Source organism: Parasteatoda tepidariorum, chromosome 12, assembly GCF_982258835.1.
Source record: "Parasteatoda tepidariorum strain Cologne lab strain chromosome 12, Ptep-v5.0, whole genome shotgun sequence".
NCBI classification, from domain to species: Eukaryota; Metazoa; Arthropoda; class Arachnida; order Araneae; family Theridiidae; genus Parasteatoda; species Parasteatoda tepidariorum.
The window spans coordinates 44,650,356-44,657,354 of NC_141766.1; the positions used below are offsets into that span (position 1 = coordinate 44,650,356).

At 33.4% G+C, this 6,999-nt stretch overlaps 1 long non-coding RNA gene across 2 annotated transcripts in view; it reads left to right on the top strand.

Moving 5' to 3' along the window:
- Positions 1–5,810, top strand: part of LOC107450575 (uncharacterized) — an 18,186-nt gene extending 12,376 nt beyond the window's left edge. For both annotated transcript variants that reach the window (XR_001584953.4, XR_006224864.3), the window contains exons 3-4: positions 402–468; positions 5,687–5,810. This is a non-coding gene — a long non-coding RNA (uncharacterized LOC107450575). The remainder of the gene's footprint in view (positions 1–401; positions 469–5,686) is intronic.
- The last annotated feature ends 1,189 nt before the right edge of the window (positions 5,811–6,999 follow it).

Here is a 6,999-nt window from a genome sequence, read left to right on the forward strand (position 1 = left end):
AAAATCTTCCGGAAAATCCGGAAGAAATGGCAGGTATGATATATATGTATATATATATATATATATATATATATATATATATATATATATATATATTAAGAACAGAAAATCTGTTTCAAGAAATTTTGCTTTAAATCATTACTATTGAGAAAATAATTCAAGTCTTTGTGAGTAAATCGAGATTAGAAATTACTAGGATTCAAAATAAAAGTTAATACAAAGAAATTTTCAAATTCTTTACGACAAAATTGATGACAAGTTTTAATTTTTGCCAGGAACTTATGATCCTTGCTAAAAAAGATAAGCTTTTTAATAACTGTTTGCTTGCTGCTTTTCTATTTGTTTTCATTAACTAGCACCATCTTAAATTTTAATATTTGCTGTTCCTTTTTTTTATTTAGTAAAGCCTACAAGTTCCCTGACACATATCCTGAAAAATATAAAGATCCACTAGATGCATAGAAAAAGGTAATAAGGATAGAGAAATTATTATTAAAAATATGCATAAAATTGTTTTTAACTGTTTCTTTTTTTAGTAGATATAATGGTGATAAACAACCCTATGTAACATGTTTAGGGGATATCATCATTTTCTAATTAGTTCTATAAAAAAAAATTTCTTGCAAAACTTTGCTTTTTTGATCTGAACAAGAAAGAAGTTCAGTGCATTCAGTGGTCGCTCAAAATTGTTATAGTGGTAATTAACTCATCATCAAAGCTATGGAAATTTAGCTGGTTTAGCAACCATTCAAAAGCAGGGTTGCCACGGACAACCAACAATGTTAGAAGTGGTGACTAATAAAATTCAAAATTTTATTAAAAAGAGATTAAAATTAATAGCTTTTTCAAGCATATTTTTTTCAGTTTACTATTGAAAGTGGATGCAAAGAATGTTTTTGCTTTTAATACAAATAATTTAAAATGTAAATCGTACCGGCAGTTACGATTGACCAATAAAAGAGATAATAAATAAATAAAATGAATTGAGTTTCTACCACATTTTAAATTTTTTTTGTAGCCTGTGGCATCCCAGAAAAAGCAATTTACTTTCATCCTAATAATTGCTTTATTGAAAATATGTACATTTGCAGGCTTGTTCACTTAATTTAGGTTTATAAACCTTTATCAAGTAGAGAATACATCCAAAATTGCGGTGGGATTCGAACCGGCCACCTCCACGCATCGCACAGTGTTCGGTAACCGATACCGCTCGGTGATAACTGGTTTGTCTTATTTACTTGTCAACCAGTACAGATTCAATTCTCAAATATAGATGAATTTCTCTTAATTACTATTATAAAATGGAAATTGGGTTCATGAGCACAAATAGTTCACTTTTTAAGTAGTCTGCGCAGACTACTTCTAGAAAACTGTGTGAAGGCTTTCTGATGTAGGAGCTGATGGATGTAGAGCAAGCGTTGAAGTCTGTGTTGCATTTTCGAGTTCTGAAGAAGGATTTTTAATTTCTGGGATAACTGATTTGACATGATCTTTCCAACTAAACTTACTGTTTAAGACCAGACCAAGATATTTTACGCCTTTGGTAATTGGAATAGTTTTGTTAAAGAGAACAACGTGATTTTTTGGAGGATCGTTTTTCTTTAATTTTGGACAATTAGTAGTTTCCATTTTTGTCCGTTAAATTTAAACTTCTAGTCTAGACACCAGATTTCAATTTCCCTCTTTTTAACACTTTACCGACCGGTAGCGGTTCGAACATACTATGCCCTTTCACCGCCCGTTCAGCTGCAGATCGTCCGAGACACCGGCTCGGTTTCGGCCTAGACTGACGCGCGGACTTCACCACTAAATATCAAAAATTACAAATATGATATAAAATGCAACGTTAAATCATCCATATACTGGTTACTGTATTAAAAAGTAGGCGTAACTATCTTTCTTTAACTAATCTTACAAAATATTTTGCTACCACTTTATTAGAACTTTTCCAGAAAGCGGAGCAGTTGGCATCCCTGCCTTCATATCGATGAAAAAATCCCGACTTTCCTCGCAGGAAAATCTAGTCGCACCCAGCTGCACGATGAAAAATCCCGACTCTTTTCGCAGGAAAATCTGGTCGCACCCAGCTGCACTCGAGAAAACGACAGCTGAATTTTTTTCAGGGCATGCTGAATTGGTGGAAAACGTAGTCACCACAGATCGGTCAAAAGTCGATTAATCGACGACCGGTCGGTAAGCGCTGGGGAGCAAACGCTGAATAATCTACGGCCGGTCGGTATGCGCTGAGAACAAAACGTCGATTAATCGACGGCCGGTCGGTAAAGTGTTAAGATCCGATAAAAGTTTTAAAATTAGTTTATGTGTTTAAAAACATAAAACTGGTAGCTAATTCATTCTTAAGCTGATTTTTGGTGGGGTAATAATAGTTCGCTTTATTTAACACGTTCACGCCGGGGTGACCCACCGGTGGGTCACGCTGGTTTGTCTCATCTTGGCAGCGCACCGGAGTAAAAACTGGTAACAATAAATTTCTTTTTTTAGTTTTTTTTCGGGAATAATAGAAATCCGTAACTACCAATTGTTTTTAACGGATGCAACTTTTATATTGAATTGCTTCTTCGCCATGATAAATTTCCTTACAATGAATTGTTATAGTTGAGAATAGATTAACTCCTCCCGAATATTATCTAATATTGAAATTGTTCTCCTACCAGTACTTTCACTTTTCCCGGCGTGAACGTGTTAATTCCAATAAAATTATAATTAAATAAAAATTATATATTCCCATTTCGAAGTAACGTTGACTAGTTTTGTAAATAGACTGACAATGATTAACGTTAAAGAAGTCTTTCAAAGTAGCCATATAAACACTGAATTTTTATCTGTACGAATGCATTCATGACTCACGCGACCCGAAGTGGTTAAAAATCTCTGCTTTTATTCCGAGAGCTGGAGATGGTATTTTGCAACAACCGCAAATATTGGAGGCTGTGCAGAGATGCCAACTGCTCCGGACACGCCAAAATAATTAAAATAACGGTAAATAACTATAAAGTAAATTCTGCAAATATCTGACTATATTTGTTTGTTCTTTAAAAGACATAGCATGACATAAATTCTTCTTCTCTTCTCTTCTCTTTATTTAACTAAAACTGGGTGCCTGGGCCGCGCAGCGGCCCCTAACCCATTCATCATGAAGTATTTACAAGTTGAATTAAAAAACATTTTGAATTATGCAGCATTTAGGTAGCATTACAGAAGATCAAGCATATTTGCTTGATAAATTAAACATGATTTGATATTTAATATAAGTCATGATTTATGCAATAATCAAAAATTTTCGTGAATATAAAAAGCACAATTGATATTTAAGCATTGATTGGTATTAAATTTGATGCAATCATAGGTTGTGATTAAAATATGAATTAAATTAATGTATAAACAATGACAATTGATATTTTAGCATTGAATGGAATTTAAATTTGATGCATTCATAAGTTATGATAAATTATGAGTAAAATTAGAATATATGCAAATGCGATTGACAATTTAGCATTGAATAAAGTTAGAATTGTGTAATTTTAAGTTGTAAAACAAATATAACATGATATATGATAAATTTACAGAAGTTTTGTTTAATATTGGTGTCGCCATCTATCGGACACAGTTTGCTATTTAATTGAGCTGTTTTACTTTTTTCATTGAAGAAGAGTTTGATAATCTATATATTACACTAATGCAAGAGTTCACAATGAATAGTCCGGAATTGGGCATGACTATGACATTATGGAGCATTATCTCTAATGATTCTTTGCAGTAATTGGAGTACCTCTTCATTCTTTATGAGTTCTTGCAGTTCTTTTATTATTATGACAAGTCTGCGAGCCATACCGGCTGTTGTTGTAGGAATCGGGCGAGAGCCCTTCCTAGTGGGACGGGCTATGCACCCAGTGTAGTTTGCGGTGTGGGATTCACTACAGTTGCAACATTTTGGTGGAGTGTGTCTGTCCTTTCTGCATTCATGGGAGCGATGATTGCCAGCGCATTTCACACATCTTGAGGCAGCGTTGCATGATCTTTGAGTGTGGTGGAATGCTTGACAATTAAAACATTGAATTGGTCCACGACCCCCCCTAAATCTCTCTATTCTGACTGGAATACTTTGAATAGTGGTGATGGAGTTAATTTGATGATTTTGCACTGTATTTTTAAGAATTATGAGAAAAAGTGGGAGGAGCCTATAGGCCTCGCCCACTTTTCTCTTAAACTGTATGACTTTATGAGTTGTAATGCCTGTTTTTGCCAGTTGATGGGAGATCTCATCTGTTTTGTATTCTGTTGATAGTCCACGGAGTAATACTTTAATATGTATGGTTGGATGTGCTTGTGCAGAGGTTATGGGTGTGTCTGTTTCTTCATTGGGAACTTCCATGGGTGGAGCTATGTCGGAGTTGACTATTGTTTCAGATAGTAGCAAGGAGGTGGCGGCATCTATTGATGAAGAAGAGGTGCTTTCTGTAATCATGATTTGTGTATCCTCAATATTTTTGGCTTTGTTTAGCTTTTTCTTCTTCCTTTTTCGCTTTTTTGTAGGAGGTTCTGCATTATTTTTAGCTATATTTTCTGTATCGGTTGTCATTTCGCTTTTCTGTTCTAAATTTTGGCCTGCATCTTGAGTTTCCATAAGTTGAGTTTTGAGTTGCGAGCAATCCTGGAGCTCTTTCGCTGCTGTTTCAATTTCTTCGTTGGTCATCCTTATCATTTCCATCCATTCTTCATATAACTTTCGTTCACCTGGACTCATGCTTTCCACATTTACCGTTGGTTCTCGTGAAGTCTTTTCGGTTTGCCATTTTCCGCCACGTGGATGATTTTGATATGTAGCCATATTGCGTGATTTGATCTTGTTGTCGAATTCTGTGGATTCCTCATCCGTCGTAGAGTCACTGAGATTTTGACGCCCGGTAGGCGTGCTTGTCTTTCCACCACGTCCGCAACGTCGAAGACTCATTTTGCAGTACTTTAAAAATTGAATTGAATAAACTTAAACTTAATTTTTGCACTTTACTTTAAACTACGAGCTTCGAACTTTGCCACGTCCAGACATAATTTCGAGAGAATTATTAAGAACTACTCACCAAAAGGATTAAACATCAATCGACATCTTTACATACCTCAGAATTGACAATCACGAACAATCACCGTCTTAAATGGAGCGCGCTCACCTTTCTCGACATGATTACATTATCAAAGCTGTAAAGTCGACATCAACCGACCTGGATATTGAGATCGACTCGACATAAATTCTATAAAGTGGTGAATTATATAAGCCTGCGAATTATTTAGAAATAGTGGTGGATAAAAATCTACTAAATTGAATTTATTAGACCAAGAATCACAATTTATAAACTACCACTTTGAAATATATAATTGATGTCCGGAGCAAGTTGGCATCTCTGGCTGTGTATCAGTCGCATGAATCAAACAGTAATTTGTAACCATTTACATGACGGACTCCTATTTTTCCATAATAGAAAAAGTGTCTTTACGAAAACCGTGGTAGCAATTTTTTCACATGAATTAAATGGAAATTTTAAGTTAGCTGCTAATTTTGTTTACATATACAACAACTGTTTGATTTCAGAACAAATATATATCACAAAATATATAACTCTATATAATTATTAGATTTTGGTTGATATATATATACTGATTTTGATTTCAGGTCATAATATAATGGACCGATGAGAAGATGCGTTAAATTTCTGAAGCTGCCAAAAATTCATTTTAATGTAATTAAATTGATCAAATTTTGTAAAAAAAAAATGAATAAATGAATACACTTAATATATTCCACTTTTTATTGTGTTGTTGTTGTATTTTGTAAGGAAAAAACCACACTTCAATACCTCATGAAATCATTCCAGTTTGAACTGGTTAACTGCATGATTTGATTTCATCTCGTTTAAAATATTTTTAATTCCGATTGTAAATAAATATTAAAAACATATATATTGAGGGCTTGGTATTTAATTGTTATAGTTCTTTGTTGCTGATTAAATTTTTTAAAAAAAACTCTCTACTCCCAATTATTAATGCAATAAATTTTTCTTCAATTTCCTTAAAAGACGTTTCTCAAAAAGTGGACATGTGAACAGCTGTGATTTTATTTCGATTTGTAAGCAATAAACGTAGACAGGGTTCCCGCGGTCCTTGAAAAATTAAAAAAGTGGTAGTAAATTTAGGGTGGAGCTACAATATATTTTTTTGTTTTAATATGCTTTTTCATCGTAAGATACTGAAATTTTCGTGAATATATATATTTTTTAGAAAACATCTTTTAGTGGTGGCTACACAGAAATAAAAATGTCAAAATTTCTTTTATTTTTATTACCACTTTTTAAAATTCTCAAGGACCGTGGGAACCCTGGTAGAGAGAAGTATAAGAAGTCAGAGGAGAGATTTTCGGAGCTTATTGCTATACGAGTATTATGAACTCGTTCTCATTGAAAGTTACAGAAAATAACAAAAACAAAATTTTAGTTCGTGTCTTACACAAAACTCTGAATTAAGAATTCGAATTTACAGGGAAAAAATCCGAAGTTCCCCCCAAAATATTGATAGTGATAGCAAATCGCTCAGCCAAGCAATTTGAAGTTTTCTTAATTTTGCGTCAACTTTATTCTTTATTCTTAATTTTGCATTCACAATTTAAATCGAGCTTCTTTCTTTCTTTCTTTAAACAAAACTGGGTGCCTAGGCCGCGTAGCGGCCCCTACCCCATAATTTAAATCGAGCATGTATCAAACTTTAATCTACGTAATAAGTTTCAAAATCTTTGTGGTGATTAAGAAAATTTAATGATCAATTTTTAAAACAAGAAATAAATTTTTTAATATAAATTTTACCACCACATTAAAAATTTTAGAGGATTTTTGGAAGCCTTGAAATAATTTGTAAAAATGAAAAATCACGCATTTTTACTAATAAGTAAGATCAAAAACAAATTTCTGCTATTTTCAGTAACATGTATTTCAC